At 48.4% G+C, this 18,074-nt stretch overlaps 1 protein-coding gene across 1 annotated transcript in view; it reads right to left on the bottom strand.

Moving 5' to 3' along the window:
* The window catches only part of LOC308200551 (uncharacterized protein), a 293,039-nt gene that overhangs the window by 157,009 nt on the left and 117,956 nt on the right, over window positions 1-18,074 (bottom strand). Inside the window, exon 14 of the mRNA XM_080606455.1 lies at window positions 15,457-15,619. The gene's annotated coding sequence lies outside the window, so the exon portion shown is untranslated. The remainder of the gene's footprint in view (window positions 1-15,456; window positions 15,620-18,074) is intronic.

Genomic DNA, 18,074 nt, shown 5'->3' on the forward strand with positions numbered 1-18,074 from the left:
CTAACAAGTCTGCCAGAGAGAGTCTTCATCAAGGGCTGCTACATGCACTGATGTTACTGCTGGCCTGGAAAGTTCCCCAAGGCAGAAGCAACACAACAAGACCACGCAACGCCAGAAAGCCTTGCTGTTTGGGAACAGTTCAGAGCTCCCAAGCATGCTGCTGACTTCCACCGTGGCCTTACGTCATTTCAGTCCCCTCACCTTGAGTCCTTGCCCAACACATGAAGGCACTCTGGTAGCTGAGGCTACGGCATCCCAGGTGGCACTACCATCTTTGGTGCTCGTGTGTCCACAGTGCCTCAAGACACAACTGCAGCAACAACTGTCACAGGTTTGGTGAGGATGCCTCCATTCTTCCTTCATCTCCCCTGGGTAAACCCATAGGAAACAAACAAACAAACAAAAAAAAAAAAAACCACCAGCAAATAACTCCCCTGGGCTGTCTCTGTGCTGGAGAAAGCACCAAGTTTCACTGCTGTAGATGAGCCATAAAGCAGTAAGCACTTAGAATTCCTGTCTTGCCTGGCCAGAACCCAAATGGAAGCAAATCCTCTGCAGGCAGGACAGTCCTGCCAGCTCCACGATCCCACAGAAGGAAAACATGCTGGGTCTAAAGAAAATCAATGACTTTGCACATGTCTTTGCAAGGCTGTATTCAGAGAGGTGACTGGCACTGCAATTGCCCTACTTACCACAAAAGCAGTGACAGTGCCACTGCCGCAGCAGGGGACAGACTGACTCCAGGCCTTGTTTCAAATCTTGTTTTCTAATTGGAGCAGGCTGTGCTGCCAGCAAGAAAACAGGATCCTTTACGAGATCAGACGTACACGTCTCCCACCATGCTTTCAAAGGTGAGCCAACAGCTCCACAGCAGCATTTAACTCTTGCCCAGCTGACATCCACAGCACCAGTCCATGCATTCTCCCCAGGAAGAAAGGAGCGGGGGGAAAATTCAGTGGGCTGCAAAAATGTGCAGTGGCTGCTGCAGTCAGGGACACAGCAGCACGTTCTGCAGAGAGGTGCTGGAAACATCAGTGTCTGGGTGAGCACTTCCGATATGCAGCCCGCCTTTGAGAAATGTCGGGCAACTTTACTGCGAGCTAAACAAGAGAAACTTGGCATGCCAGCCGAGCAAAGGGAAGCCGTCCTAATTCTGTCTGAACCCTCGCATGGGACTAATGGCCTGCCCAGCATTTTAAGCTGGGCAGTGCCACTTCTCACACACGTGGATGTCCTCTCCAAGCGGTGTTGGCAAAGGCCCTGGAACAGAGCTGCCACCTCTTCCGACTCACACCCCCTGGTGAAGAGGGCAATAGCAGGACCTGCTTCAGGCTGCAGGTCTCGGTCTGGAGGCGCTCTGTCCCTCCTGAAGGAGCATGCTGCCCAGGCACCCGCTGGAAACGCTGCTCCCTCAGCATCCGAATAAAATCCCTTGTGTATTCTGCTAAGGCGAGCATTGAAAGGAAGGTAGGATGTACCCACCGCCTGCTGACGGCAGAAGGACTTAGGCACCTAATTCTGCTAAGCTCCTTTGAAAGCCCTGAATTTCAACACTCAAAGGTCTGCTCTAATTAGCCAAATAATTGCCCATGTCACGTCTGTGCTTTTAAACGATTGGCAGTAGAGCTAACTTGCACTGATTCACCTTGTTCTGACTCACAGTCATTTATTTGCACTATTTCCAGCACTGGGAGTTGAAATAATGATACATGTTTTCCATACATTCACAAGAGAATTCATAAACTGCCAAGAATACATGACTTCATGTCCAGCTGTGCCAGGCCCTCCTAGCTTCTTGACAAAATAAAACCAACCAGACCTAAGGTGTGCTTAAGTTTGGGGAAAAATTAATGCAGGGAAACCATCTTTTCCCCCATTTTTAAGTCAAATTCCATCACTGTGAGAGCTTTGAAGGCCGTCAGGCTCAAAGACAAAGCCTTTCCTCTACTACAGCATTAGCCCTTCCTGCCTGATCTTGGCTGGTGCCTCCACACTTTGCAGGAGTGGCCCCTCTGAGGGCTGAAAACGCCCTCCTGGCTCCACGGTGCTTTTCTAGTTCTGACTTTTGCGTTATAATTGCCCGGCAGCTGGCGCCAGCTATGACAAAGACACTGTCCCCCAGCACGCAGCCCCACGCTGCTCTCAGCAGGGACAATACGAGCCGTCTCCAGCTATGGCACAAGCCTCTGAGCCCTTCACATCTATTCCCTCCAGGATTGTCCAAACTTCACCCCAGGGGCCTAACCTCCCATAGCCCACGGAGGTTTACTTCTCTTCAACATTTTCATCCTTCCAGTGGGACACTCGACTAAATAAAAAGCATCGAGGGACTGATTTCAGCCTTCTAAATTCAATCATCAACTAAGGCTTATTTCTGGAATCATGTTAAGCAGAGGAAGGACCTCTCACTTGTCAACAGCAGGTGCATGACCCCAAGGCTGCTGAAATTACAGGAGGACAGTGTACTGAATACAAGGTACGGGTACACTAGCAAATTAGGCTACCTTTAAACCAAACCATCCCTCCCAGGACACATCACATCACTTCTGACCACTTCAAGAGATGAACTAACGGAGATAAAACCACTAACTTAATTCTCAAGCCAGAGCAGTGCCAAAAAGCCCCTTGATTTAGCTGAACACAGAGTGAGGGAAGCTGCTCACAGAGCCTGACTCTGAATCACTCTCCAGAATCTGAATCAGTTGGTTTCAGCTCAGCCAGCAGCTCCAGCTGAAAGCAGCATGACCGTAACTCCCTGTGTGTAGTTCCCCCAGGGAAATGCAAAACCACCTTGCAGCCGTCCCGCAAAAGAGGAACCGAGAGCACCCCGGGCACTGCGTGGCGTGGCGGGGAGCAGCGGGGTGCTGCACGAGCAAGCTACCCCACGACAGCTCCACCTCCACCTCCCACTGATCTCCCGTTTTCTCTAGTCATTACAAGCACAGCAAGCAGTGACGGTCAGGGCTGTGAGCAGAAGGGAAATTATTTCAAGTGGCCAAGGACACGGGAAGGGCACTGAAGATGAGCCATGGCGGGGTGGAACGATCCGTCGGAGACACGTACGGTTTTCAGCAGCAGGTGCAGGCAGTGGTGGTGTAGGCGTATGGGAGCACCTCCTGACTGACTTCGAGCCAGTGCCCCCAGATCCATTCCTTAACATCAGTTCGCTCTGCCGTTTCAAAGAGGAATGCAACCTGGCCACGTCCGTGTAGGCCAACCCTGTTCAGTGAGGGTCTGTGGGGCCACCCCACCAAGGATCTCGTGAATCTCACCCTGCAACGAGTCCTCTGCTTTAAACAAGGGGAGGCGCTAACTAGACCGCTTCTGTGACCCACTTACACACAGAGACTCAGCTCCTCTAAAACCAGGACAATTAGCGAGCTTAATTGCAGTGACTTTGCAAACAGCCTTTTGTCATGATAAACACCGAGCACTAGGACAGGATCAATGAACCCAAGGCAAAGTTGCCGCTGCCGCCTGTCCTCGCTGGCTGTCACGTACCCAGGGAGACCGGCGCCGTGGTGGGACGAAGGCGCATCCGGCAGCCGGGCGCGATGCTCACCAAGCCCCACGGCGCAGGGCCACTTCTGTCTCCCTGCCACCTCGCGCAGGGACGCGGCTCACAGCCAGACGTGACAACCTGCTTGTGGGGAGATGCCCTGAGTCCCCACGGTACTCCGCTCGGTGCTGCAGTAACAGAACCCAGCCACTGCTGCGTTCCTCTGGTGGATGTACAAATCCTACCACTTCTCTCCACGTCGAGAGAGCGATCCCAGGTGCCAAGAGAGCGATCCCAGGTGCCACCAGCCGCAGACCGAAGCTGGGACTCTCCCTCCCTGCTGCCGGCAGCCCAGGGCAAAGCTTCCTGGCAGGCAAACTGGTGCCACAAACTGAGCTCCCAGTGTCAGGTTTGCCAAGCAGGGGGAGACCGGTTGTATGCTTCGAGGTAAAGCTGCTGCTTAAGCACCTGCTCCACTGCGTTGAATACAGTTTAGAGGTAATTTCTCAAAAACTTCTCAGTGGCTGGAGTATACCGGTCTTCCTGCCGCTCGCCAGAGCTCAGGCCAAGGCAGTCACTAGAAAATTCTCCCAAGGTGGTTTTAACTCTGCCTCCCTTTCGTCAGCTTTCTAGTGGTCATTACAGCAGATCCGGGAGGGGAAATGAATGTTTGTAAGATGCACAACTGAATAGAATATGCAACAATAAGCAAATTGGGAGGACAAGTATTAAACTGATTAAAAGCTATTCAAGCAGAACAGAATTAAAAATAAATGAAACTCAGCTACAAGCCTAATGAACAATTGCTTTTAACCAAATTTACACATTCCTCTCCATAATCTGTGATCTGTGCACCAACCTTTTGTGTGGGCAAAGAGGCCACAAGAGGCCAAATGCACTGGTTGGTAGTGCTCTCTCCCCTTTGTTGGCTTGCATTAGCTTTTTGTTCTCCACGTGCTACCATCTCCCAGCTTTGAAGTCCTATTCATTCCGGGAGCACACAGCACCTCCTGGCCAGGCCACAGCTGATGCCCTTTTAGGCACAAAAGCCACAGTTTAGCACAAATGATTTTGAATGCAAAAGCAGGCCCCTAAAAAACAAACATACAAACAAACAAAGCAAAACAAAAAAAACAAACCAAGGCACCAGACTGCGTAATGGATATTAGCCATGTTCCTAAGTGTCTTGCTGAATCAAGGCCATGGCCTATTGATTACAGACAAGGTATTAACAATGCAATTTTCTCAGAAATGATGATTGAGCCTACATGTAGGCCAAGCTTACCCAGCAAGTACAGCAATGCAGACTGCCGCGGGAGTTGCCAGCAGCCTGGGGACGGTCACACCAGCAGCACATGACTTCCCCCACTCCCCAGGACTGCTTGCACACCTTTACGTGCTGCATGAGTCCACGGGCTCGCCAGCACCCTGTCCTGCCAGAGGCAATTCTGAGCAGTGAAAATTGCTGCTAATTGCACATGGGCTGTCATTCAGGAGGTGTGCTGTGCAGAGGTTTATAGCTGTGCCTAACCATACAGGTATCTAAATGAGAGGTAATTAATAGAAATTAATTAGCAAGTGTTAATCAAGTAAAATCAATTAGCAAATGCTATAATAACAGCTGTATGGTAGGATTGCAAAGGATAGACTATTCAAGACCCAGACTAGTGCTCCAGTGTCATTCCCAGTATCTGTATTCAGCAACGCCCCGTCTTGATGTTCAGGGCCAGTTCCCTACACGGGGAAAAGCTGGAGAGCCGGTTCAGTGCCTGCCAAGCACTGGGGCAGCTCAGCCCTTGCTGTTACGCTCAGCTGCCGACAGAAGACACAGCTACAAGCGTACGACGTGGTACTTTTCCCTACGGTACTTCGCTGTGTGGTCCACATCCCTGCCCAACCCCGGCAAGTGCTGACAGCCCGAATATTCAGATCCCATCTCATTTATCCTGAGCACCACCAGGTGCTCCTAACAGGGTCTGTGGTTACTTCGTCTCCCAGGGTGCAAGCTTGTGCTCACAGCACCTTGAAAACGTAGCCAAAGTGGCTTAGAAGATCAGTTCCCTGTTCTGGGGAATGGAAGTTCTGATGGTGGTGGCTCACTCCTCTTGCGCAAGCCGAGGAAGCTGGAGCCTGCAGTGCAAGTAAGGAAAAGTATTAGTGCCATATTGTGCTGTAAATGCTGCGGCAGGGGAATACCCACAGACTGTCGATTCAGTGTTGCATTGGCAAGAGCTGTTTTTATTGACATCTGCTGTTTTCATCGCTTCATAAGGAAACAGAAAAGAGGAGATGTTCGAAAACAGGATCCAGGTCAGGTCCCGGAAAGCCACACTCGGTGTCAGTGGGTGTGCAGGCCCTGAAGTACCTGGGCCATATTCTGCTGCCATTTGCAGACCCTACCCATGGGACAGCAACCTCGGCCAGTTTCCACAAGGTCTGGATTGCACCAGAAATTAACCCACAAGAGCTGGGCAGGCACGGCATGCCAAAACCAGTGCCCTTCTCAGAAGCAATCAGCTTCTCCATTCATACCCCAGAGGCTGCCCTGAATTAAAGCTGGTTCATGCTCAGCAGCGATGTCCAGGCCACTCGGAAGTTAATGATGCAGAAGAGCAGCTGGGCGTAACTGCTATGAAAGGGGAGAATGTGCTTCTAGCTTTTCCATCATAGTTAATCATTAAAGCCTTTCATGGTCACAGAAGGTGCTGGCTTCCTTACAAGCTCCCCTTATCAGCCATAATTATTTCCTGATCTGCTTTCGCCTAACTACCTGGCAGACTTATGCACAACACCCTTGAATCACCTGACTGCATTTATTGCCCTATATTCCAGGCCAAATGGGCCTCTGCTGTGTCAGCTGCAATATTTACAGCATGTTATTTCTCCCAGCCCATGCCCAAACATAAAAGCTGTTCTGCCCCCTGCCTTCCCTTTATACCATCCCTCTTCCCATGACAAAGCAAAACAGAGCAGTAAGATAAATATCTCACAACTCTTTCTTATCTTCTCCACGGAAGCAGGACAGCCCCTCTTGCATAAAGCCCAGGAGAGTTCTGCTGCCCTCCCCCTAATTCCATTTCACTCTAAGTTTTCAATCATTTTAATTCTACAGATATTGTCTAGACACCTATATTAATGCATTTCTATTTACACTCCTTTCCTTTTTTCTTTTTTGTTTTCTGACAAAGACTAGCTCACCTCCATAGAGGACAGAGACATAAATCCAAGTGATAGACCTTAAAACCTCACCCTTGCAGCATGTTATTTTCATGTCAGAGCCAGCGGAGCTGGGACTCAGCTTCCTACTGAGTGCAGTCCAGAGTTACCAACTTAACTCTTTTATTGAATAAAAATTGATAGAGTAAGCCTGACAAGCACAGCAGGTTGAACAGATGAAGTCAAATCCTGAGGTCCTATATGAGTGGAGCCAGTGGAAATTTCCAAGAGCAGGAGAGGCCTAGTACTTGGATTAGTAAGAAAAACATAGTAAAAAAAAACAAGAACTGGAGATCCAGCCCCCATGGCAGCTGTGATCGACTGGCAGAAATTCTGCTCTCTGTGAAGCAGAAGAAGCTGTCCCATCTACAAGTACTATGAACCTATACATGTACGTACACGCATAGTGTACAACACCTGCTTGAGCTACCAACAAGAGTTTTCTATTCAAACGTACACAAAGGGGACAGAGGTCTCCAGACAGGGAGCAGAGGAGTCAAGAACTGGGAACATGGCATTTCACGATCAAATTCATCTTCTCAGAGAGACAGCAACATCTACAAAAAGGAATAAAAATGCAGTGAAGGGAGATTTTGTTTTCACTGCTTAGGCTTATGAAAATACTGTTTTAGGGAAATTCAAAACCACGAAGTGAGCAGGGGATGTACATGGAATAACCCCAAGGCCAGATTGCATTGCTATTGCTTAACCTTGGTGTCTGATACATGGTTGACTCTGCTTGCAGGCAACACCAAGGTCATTGTGAAATACCTGTAATCAACAATTCAAACCAATGCTTCCTCTTTCTTTCTAGCAAAGTATTCATGTAAAACAGCCAGTAATTCAGAGAGGTCTCAGATACAACCAAGAATTTGGAAATGCTCTGCTCTGCTCATCTTTTCTTGCTCACTGCAGTCAGGTCACTTCCAAGGCAGACCAAATGAATGTGCACCACAGGGACACTGGGCGTGCTCTGCAAGTACAGATAATACACTGGCAAGCACAAAATAAGAACTCAAAGAAGTGTCTACCCACACGTGCATTTCTCTGCTTTGTGAGCATACCATGCTTCTTTCTGCTCTCACAGTCATCTATCATTTCGCCTGTAGCCACTGCAGGACGTGCTTTTAAAATGCCAGCTCAAGGCTCGGGATGAAGGCACACAGGATCCCTGAAAATATTACAGAAAGGCTGGCTAGAGGAAAAGATGGTGAAGCTTTGCCACCACTAAAAGAAGATGCGCCTACGTCATGCTTCCTGTGGGGGGTCTCATCACCCTCTCTTGGAAAGCACAGGCAGTATGCAGAGAACAGATTAACCAGTGATTCCGCATACTGCACAGCTTCTGTCTCCATGTGGGAGGATGCCTCAGCTCAGAAAAGAGATGGCAGGGGGAGGTGACAGAGGTCTGTAGAGACACGAATAGTGGTAAGGTGATTAAAGTGTTCATGGCACAAGAGCCAGAACCACTGCACTTACCAGGTCCACTAAAATTCACCAAGATGCTGATGCCAGTTGTTGGGTGGATGCACTGGAGGTTATGCCAAGGGAAGGACCATGTTACCTACGGTTTCTCTCTTATACTTCCCCCAGGTACGTGTTAGTGGTCGCAGTCAAGAGAAGGTGAAGGAGGGCTTTGGCTAGAGTCAGTACAGGTCTCACTAGTGGGGAATAAGGTGAGAGCTTATATGGGAAAACAAGCAGTCTCCCACCCGGAGCAACACCCAGTCACGTAGCTCTTGGAAACTGCCCTTCTGATTTCTTGCAACATTCCATTTCAGACCCTCATCCTGTTGCCTTCTTTCAGTTTCTTTTAGCATTAAATATACACCCTGATTTTAAATGACAGTGAAATATGCTGAAATAACAGCCTTGTAGCATGTTGTCAGCTGTCTGTCCACAAATAATCGCACTGCCTTCGCTGCTGCCTGTGTGCCCTGGCCCTTAACTAAAGAGGCCTCTTCCAGAGCTCAGTGCTCAGCCCCCCTGCCAAGACAGCCAGCAGTGGCAATTACAGAAGTCTCTCACTGTGTCGTGATGTCCCACCCACGGGACACTCAAGTCCCACTGCTCCTGCAGACCCACCAGGGTGGTGGAATGGCTGTGGAGCAGAACCAGGCTCGCTTGTCCATGCGCAACACATCTCGCACTTCTGTTAGGATGACCCCACAGCTTGACCTAACAGTTGAACTACAAGATGCCTACTGTAGTCAGCAGCCATGAAAATTATTAGCAACATTCTTTCCATTTTTAATGCTGTTTGAGAGATTTTAATCAAATCTGATGGTGGGCAAAGTAGCCAGTGAAGAAATTACACAGGAGGGAGGGAGTGTATCACCTGCCCTGCAGCTGTGCCTTGTGTCACTGCTCCCAAACGTCTGCTACCAGAGTAGCTTGAACAACCTTTTAGAGGGAAACCTGGCACAACCAGACAACGCAGGGCAAGCTGCAGCCGCAGTATTTTGAGCTGTACCATTCCTTTTTTCAAGTTCACCCACCGGCTGATTGACATGTTGGTGGATGGTGTTGAACTTTCTCCCCACAGGTCCAAAAAGGATGCTATTTCCTTGTCTTTCACTGAATTCCTGTGTGAAACTCCTCCTGAAGATGGATTTAGGACCCTGGCACAAACCTGTATCTTCTTGTTCAGGCCTTAGTGATCCGTTGCTGGGGCATGTTCCTAATGCTGCAGGTCCTGGTTCACTGCAGGCGTAGGTGGGAGCTTTCTGGCTTTCACCAGCTTAGCAGCAGTGCCTGCGAGCCCCGGGGCACAGGGGGCCCTTCACCATCAATCTTCATCTTGCCCATCCGCTCAGCCTCGTTTAACCACAGGGAAGGAGGCAAGGGGCTGTTTCCTGCCTTACGAGAAATGTTTCACAAAACTGGAAAAAAAGCTTATTGTTATTTTTCTGAAGGGGAATTTGGTTTCCAGGTACGCTTTCATTCCTAAAATCCCTGTGAAACACACATACAACTCCCCAAGAAATCTCACCTCGGGCGATGGGGTAGAGGTGTCGGAAAAGCGGTGCTTTGGTTAGCAAAACCTGACCATTTTGCTTGGTTCCCCGTTCAGAAAAAAAGAAGAAAAATAAAAAAGAAAAGAGCCCTGAAATGTTCAGATAGAAATAGCTGCTTGTGGGACACACGTACCTGCCAAAAATCCCCAGCTTCCATTAGAAAAAAAAAAAAAAACAACACAAAACTTCTGAGTTTCTTTCTGATCTGAACTTAGCCCAGGGACTGGGCTGGTGACTGAACCAGACCCCAGCGCATCCCACGGGGCGCTGCAAACCGCGGCCTTTTGCTCACACACGTGCCCCAAGATGCCTTCCAGGTGCTCCCACACCCGCTGCGCCCTGAGCTAAGCCGGCGGGTCCGCTCCCTCCCCATGGCCAGCACAGACAGATGCCACCAGTCGCATCCATTCCCTGTGGCACAGTCAGTCTGACAGCTCTGCCTCCCGACGGCTCTTGAAGCGAGCAGCTCAGCTGGCAACTGGGGAGCAGAGTCAAACTCTATTATGAGATAGAGGTGTATGTATCTGCCTTTAACTGCACATTTTTGGGTCTGGTTTTCAGGTCTCATTTCCCCATGCCTATCTCTGCCTCACTGCAAAATAAACAGCAGCACCCTTACTATCAGCCAAGTGTAAGAGCTTATGCGCAAAGCCCCTTGCCTCCTGCTCCCAGACCAGAGCACTGAAAAGCAAAAACAGAAAAACAAACAGCATTAACATGATTTATCTTTTGTACAGGGGCTCCTCCCTCTCTTTCAAGACCACACGTTTCAATAATGAGAAACAGGGCATTCCCAACCCTCATGCACAATCCCTCTTTTATTTCCTGCGCAGTGAGGAGCAAAGACATGAGACTTTCCCAACCGCTTCCCACAAGAACTGTCTCTGGCTTTGACTTTGATAATCCAGCCTGACTGATCTTCCTCTGGCGGTGGCACTGGCGTCAGCAGCCACAGTGATGGATGGGCTTTACAGCTTGAATGGCCTTCGGGACAGCTGGTGGAAGATAAGTGCCTAAAGCCCTCAATTTATGCCTCCTCAAGTTCCTAAGCCATAGGATGTTCATAGATGCCTTTTCCCTTTACTGTTAGCTTTGAAACAGGAGCAAAACAATGAGGGTGAAACTCTCAAGTCACTGTGTTACATCCATTGCTAGAGGAAAGTGAATTATGTGACCAGGAGGAAAGTGGTGGTAGCTGCACAATTTTTCTACCATCCCAATATCCTGATGCCATCAGCTCATACGCTGTGGGGTTTCTGTTTGTGTGTTTTTTCTTTTTTGTTGTTGTTGTTTTTTTTTTAAGTTTCTCCTCTTGGTCTGAATTTTTATTCCATGCCTCCTAGATCAGGTGCAACAGGAGTGAATGCTGTTGCCTACTGGTAGAAAATGAAGGTAGGAGGCATGGGAGGATCAATAGGTGAGCAGCCAAACAAGACAGAACATTGACCTAGACTTTGTGCATCCTGGCAAGATGTACAGTATTGACTTTACTTGTCAGATGCCAGAGACACCTCTTCTCTGAGGTGTCCAGAGACACCAATTCCAGCCAAACTCATATTATGCTAAGCCTTTCCGAAGTTACCTCCATCACAAGAGCATCTGTGATCACTGAGGCAATAAAACAATGGCTGAAACTTTAAATGAAGTCAGACTGATAGGCCCCATTAAGATGCTCATCAAAAGCTACTAAAAACACGCTGATTTATGCTTACCAGCAGGAAGGTTTTGTTACGGGCAGTTACATTTTTCTTACTCAGTCTTCAGAGGTGCTTTTGTAGAGGTTTCACTGTTTAAGTATTTAAAGCTTATTGAATGCTCAAACAAAATTCATGACCAAATTACTGCAAATAAATGTAAATGCATTTCAGCTGACGCAGACAGCTAGCTGGGCACATGCTCCTAACCAATGGCAAAGATCGAGCGATCCAAGTTTCAGAGCCATGCGCATGCACAGACAGCAGGAAGCAGCGAACTTTTGCCAGGGTTGAGCTGAACACCCAAACACCTTTCAAAGCTGAAAATCAGAATAAAATCGTTCATTTCGTTCTCTCATGCTGACACAGACCTACAGCCGTTTCCAGGGCAGGGACTGAGAGGCTGATTCTAGACATCTCATTTGGATAAAAATCTAATTTGTCCTAAACACCCTGGAGTTCAACACCCCAGGAGAACTCCGAGCACAAGCATACAGCGAAACTACACTGTGTTTCAAGACCTGAGAAATGCTGAGACTGACATGCAGTTGTGTTTTATCAAGGAATGTGACATCCAAACTGCTTTCTCATTATAAAAACAGCAGGGCTAAGTTTTGAGGAAGAAGCCAGTTTTGTCTTTCTTTGTACTTGAGGACTTTCCCAACCACCACACAACCACAGAGAAAACAGATGTATCCAGGGTGAATGTGGGTAAAGAGTGACTCAGGATGTCTGAGGGAGCATCAAGTGCAAACAAGAGCTTTGCGATGAGGTAGTGCCTGCCTCGAAGTGAAACAGCACTGGCAGCTGCGTGGTGTGTCACAGGGCAGTCACCCTGTTCCCTTCAGAGGTGATCCTTCCTGGAGATCAGACCGAGGAAAGTGGCACCTGCCTCAGAAGGGATCTGCAGCCATTTCCTCCCAGCTCACAAGGGCTGTGCTCCATGTGTGGTCTTGTTACGTGCCCAGGTGCCTGTGGGAGTTGTTTGATTTCAACATTCTGGGAACTGGAAGGAAAGGCCTCCAAGATACTGAGTTCGTATGAATTGTGAGAAAACTAGCGGCCAAACAGAGCAGAAAGTCTCTGCTGGTGCTCCTGCTAGGGGAAGGGCTGACAAAGCGAGCTCTCCCTAGACACTGCAGAACTCCGAGAAGGATGTTAGAAGCAGATCTGACTCCTGCTGCTGCTTGTCAAACTGCTCATTTCTTCCTCTGTTACCGATTCTGCTGGGCTTTGGAGCCCAAAATCTATTAGCACTCAAAGGGGACTTTTCCTCCTCATCTCCTAAAGTGCCTGAAACCCTCTCAAGTCAGTTTGTTTCTGTAAGTTCTTTCAGACTCCTGGACAGCTGTCATTTTGGGGGCCCTTTGGAGGCAGGCCTGGAGCATGCCCAGCTAACGACACGTTTCCCTGCCATACAGGGGGATCTGATCCAAGGCCTGACTGTGCAGGAAGCTGATCCCCAGTTTCAATCGGCCTTCAGAACAACTCATGTCTCCGCTATCTGTGAGAGAAATTCTTAAACGCTTGCTCAGAGTGAGTAGCAGCCGATGCTCTTAATCATCACGGAGAGGAAAGGGAGGGATGGAAAAATGCCCGCCTGCCAGCCCTCTTACCAAGGCTTCAGGATGAGACCTTTTCTCAGGAGGAGCTGGTTCTCTGCTCTGTTCTTTTGAAGCATCCTGGCCTCAGATGCCGTTGAAAGCAAGGTCCTGGGAGTCTTAGTGGGCAAGTTATTATGGTATTCCCCCCCCAGACAGCTACAAAAACTGCAGAAAAGCCAACTGAGAATCCCTCCCATATCTTTTTTGAAATGACCCTGAGACTCGAAGTACTGAAGCAGCCTAACAGTAGGACAGAGTATCAGCACAGTATCAAAGGCTGTGAAACAGAAGTTCCCCAGATTTTCCAGTTCTCCCTTGTTCAAAGACCCCTCCTCCATCAAAGCTCAAACCCTCCTAGGACCAGCAGATCATGTGAGAGGCATCAGAGGATTATTAATTTGAAAGAAATGGGTGGAAAGTGTGTCAAGCACGCCCAATCTTTGAACTGCGTACTTTAGAAGATCATTGCAAAATAAAAGACAACTATACATTCATTTTCCTTTAGAAAGAACATATTGCACAAAGCCACAAAAGTTACATGACCTTCATGTGAAGGAGAACAGAAGGACCAATCTTCACTCATTGTAAAATGACTTGGAAAGGCAACAAAGCAATGCCAGTTTTCACCAGCTGAAGATACGACCAAATGTCTGCGGTACGCTGAAAACTATAAGGCCTATTCATTGTGAGTGCTTCTGAGCATATGTTAATCAGTGAGAAATTTCTTTCCAGAGATAATTATGGAACAAATACAAGTCCATGAATTTGGCCTATTATGAAGACTGTGCCTTCCTCCAAGGCATGGAGTGGAGAGTGGGATCTATTAACTTCATCAGGCTGCAGACGAGCTTGCAGTTTCAGAGTTGCTTCTGTCTGGCAGCTTGCAGTTACCTTCAGTATCATCTTTACTGTGTCCTCTCCAAATCCCTGCCCAGAGACAGGCCAACTTTTTCCCATTGACATGGACTGGTCCAGCAGCAGTAAGCAACACGAGAGGGATCCATGCCTTGCCCCTGTTCTGGCAACATGTGGGAGAGAGACACAATCAATACCTCTGACCTGGAGCTTGCCATGAACGTGTCCTTAAAGGATAAAAACAATGGCCATCAGCTTAGCAGCCATGGCACAGTCAGGACCGTGTTTAGGTTCATTTCCCTCTAAAACTGAAACGAGATGCTCTGTATTTTCTACAGCAACACAGAGACCTGAAAGGAGAACATACTTTCTGAAGAAAATCCCTGCTGCTCCTGCTGCGTAGCAAATGGCAAATAAATGGAGCACATCAGTGCCATCCCAGCCTGTATCACTAGCATCTCAAAACCACTCCAGAAAAGGTGTCAACACCGAGGTCTAATCCAGCATCTTCCACCTAAGACTCTTACAGGACTTTTGAACTGTGGAGATGTAATCCTAAAGCTACAACAACAGAGACATCTGTTTTTTCAGCCATCTACCTGAGACAATTTAGAGCTAAGACTTCCAAACAGTCCTTATGACAACCATAAGCATGATGCACCTATGAAATCATCTAATGCTTTGCAAAAACAAAACAAAACAGAAATCTACATGAATGCTAGCTAGATCCTTTATTTGCCCAGGAAAAACTCCTGGCAAGAGAGTAATGCTGACCTAGTCCAATACATTGCACCTGAGACAATTCTGATTCCTTCTAGTTTTGATAAGGAAATTGTAAGCAAGGAGATACTTTGTAGAATCATGCACACACACTTAGCAAGGGATAGTCACAACATTAAATGGAAAAAGATTTAAAGATTTTTCATTTCATATAATACAAGTGACTAGTACAATTCCTCACACAAAAGCATGGGGAGCTGTGGTGAAGGCTTTCCAGACCTAATTCTCAGCAGTGAATGGTGACCAGTGCTCTGGGGCCCCCAGCACAAGACAGACACAGACCTGTTAGAGCAGGTCCAGAGTCCAACCCAAACCATTCTACAGTTGTATGGCCAAGGCAGGATGCTGTACTACACAGAGCCAATCAGAAGAGCACTTCAAAATAGCATTTTCTTTTCCTGAAACGGATTGAACATCTTATGCAGAAGTCTGGCTTACTTCATGGCAAAGATCTTTGTCTGTTTGAGAAAGTCAGCTCTTAACAGGCTGACCTTCAAGAGAAAGGCTGCTCTGCTGTTAGGGAGCTGACACAACACTTGCTATGCTCTGAGGTACAAGAGCACGCGTCTCTCCATATGCCTTGACCTCTGCTCACCTCCTTCCCTCTGGCCTTCCCGACTGGAGTCTGCAACCCTCTATTTTCACTGCAAATCCCTCAAATATTTTCTGTGTATGCAGCTCTTGATGAGAATTTCCTGCTGAAGCACCGCCACCTATGAGTTGTTAGTGCAGGTGTCTTGCCTTATTACTCTGGAGTGTAATGGCTTTGTGGATTAAAGGAAGCTGCTTACCCGGGCAGCTGAAGTATGTAGCATAGCTGTGATGTCCCGAGATGTACAAGCACCACATCTTCATATCTGCACCAACGGTGAGCAGCTACCAGATTTGGATGGCATGGAATCAGATGTCCTTCAGATCCTTTCTTTGTTCCCAAAGGTTCACAAGACGAAAGGCCTAAAACACAAGACAGAGAAAAAAATTAAAAAGGTGTGCTAACTGATGTTTGCACACATACACACACACAAATTACCCATTTATTTTGTTATGGGCCTAATTTTCAGTCTTTGGCAACAGTTTCCATAACGAAAGGGAGCAGCCTGTAGAGTGAGTCATGCTGTTGTATCACCCTGGCACTTTCCACAGGGGTTGGCAGTGAGCAGCCATCAGGGTGGCACCATGCTCCCTGGGATCTGCTGGCCAGTCCCTCTGGTTGCCACGTTCAGGCAGGCAGGCTGGCGCTGGCACAGGCTGTGGAGGGGCTCGTACAGGAACTGACGGTGCTCCTCGAAAAGAAAAACTCTGAAAGGGTTTCTAGCTGCAGGGAGGACTTCCATAAAAAAACATTTTAACAAGTTCTCCATGAAAAGACAACTTCTAGGTGTGCACTGCTCCAGTTTAGATCAGTGTTATGATGCTATTAAAACGGAAGAAAACAGGTATCTTTTCTGTATGAGTTCAGCAGGAATGGAGGCAAAGCCCGTGTCCCCCCTCGCCCCATCCACCCAGGAGATGAGCCCCCAAGTCCAACACTTGTGTTGACTCAGCTTTGCCTCTGCCCATTTCCGCAGGCTCCACAGGAGTCATTTGTCATTTATTCTTTCCTTTGTCTTTAGTTCACAAGTTTATTAGCAGCAGACTGAAAGAAGAAAAGGGCCTATTAAAAAAAGGCAGGGGCTAAGCCCCTTCTCTTAGTCTCAGCTTCATCTAGAAGAATTCATAGGACACCAGCCTACAGTTAACACACTCCCCACCCCCAAGTCCCGACCCTAACACCTGCACAAGAGCACTGGCTGCTGCATACAACTTGACTCAACCTGTGCTGACCACGGGATGCCAACAGCCAGGTACCGTCACCCACGAGCCCACCTCAGTGGCCAGAGTACCCAAGGGAGTGACTTATTGGCACTGCAGTGTATCCGCAGTCCCAAACATTTGCTCTTTTAGGGCAGGAAGAGCAATTCCCAGCTAGTGACGTGAGAAAGATGTGAAGGCAGGAGGGCTCTGTAAAACACAAAGGTGTCACACAGACACCCGAGGAGCCGCAGAGTACAGACCTGGCTACCGGTGACACTAGCCAGAACATCCTTAGGTTAAATATGTCAAAAGCCCTCCTTAAGGAAGGGTGCCCAAATCAGAAGTACGGGACAGAGTTTAGAGGAGTTGAACATTTGTACCTTTGAAGCCATGGGCTCAAAGCAGCAAGGAGCTGAACTTAGATGTTTCTAAAGTAGAAGCAAGGAGAAAGCTTGGCTGGGTGGGCACCTACCATGCTTGCACCCCAAGCCTCACTCAAAAGGGACTGAGCAGATCCAGGGACACCCTTGTAAAGCTGGTGTATGTTTCTTCCTCACTGCTCATCCACAATTGCATCAGCTGGAGAGCAGATTTCTGCCTGCATGTGAAAAATGTGCATCCGGGTCCATCAGGTCAGCTCTCCCCAAAACACACTTTCTTTCACCTACCCTACAAAAGGCCCAGTCGCACGGCAGGTCTGCTTTAGCGCTCCCTCTACAGAAATCAAATCAACAGCAACAAGCACCGCCACAGCCCTGTGACAGCCTCAGCGCCCCCAGTGCACCCATCCTTTAGAAGCTCCCAGCCCATCTCACACCCATGGCTGGCCCCTCTGCTCACCTCTTCCTAAATTGCCTCACCCTGAAAGCAACCTGGCGTGTTTGGAAATCACGACAGAAAAAGAAGCTAGGTCACAGGCATGAAAGGACAGGGGGAAAAAAAAAAAGAAAGAAAAAAACAAAAAGGGAAATTTGGAACAGAGCAATCTTCTGCTCTCCATTTGTGTCATGTTCTCACACACAGCCCCCGCATCAACGCAGGCAGAGCGCCGCGACCGTGCGCTGCTGAGCGAGAACGGGGCTAAGTCTGTAACGCAGCGCTCTGCTGGCAGCCCCTTCCCCATCCCGCCTGCCTTGCTTCTCCGCACAGCCTGGTTGGGGCAGGGGCTCTGACGCCCACCATAATTCAGCCCGAGTTTTATTAGGCCCCCCAGGGACTGTCATAAACTCAATGAATAATGGATGCGCTGCTTAACCGAGACTACGAACCAGCTTGTAAAGAATTCACTAGAAGTCACTTCAATTGCAATTCACTGCAATTCTCACACTGCAAAAAGGAATGTGACATCCACGAGGATCATTAGCAGCGTGGCCCGGTCATGCCTGAGCCCCTGGTTTCTCCAAGTCAACAGAACTCTGAGCATGAGCGAAAATGACAGGATCCAACCTAGGGCATTAGCATCTTCCTTCCTCATTAGGTCACTGAAAACTCTCTGCGCTCCCTGAAGCCTCACTATTTGCAAAATCGCTCCAAGCAAATGCTTTGGATGGGCGGGAGTGCTGTGCACACATTAAACAACCGCATTCCCGGGTGGCCATGGAGAAGGCCCGTGCTC

Source organism: Anser brachyrhynchus (genome assembly GCF_964034855.1).
Source record: "Anser brachyrhynchus genome assembly, chromosome: 10".
NCBI lineage: Eukaryota > Metazoa > Chordata > Aves > Anseriformes > Anatidae > Anser > Anser brachyrhynchus.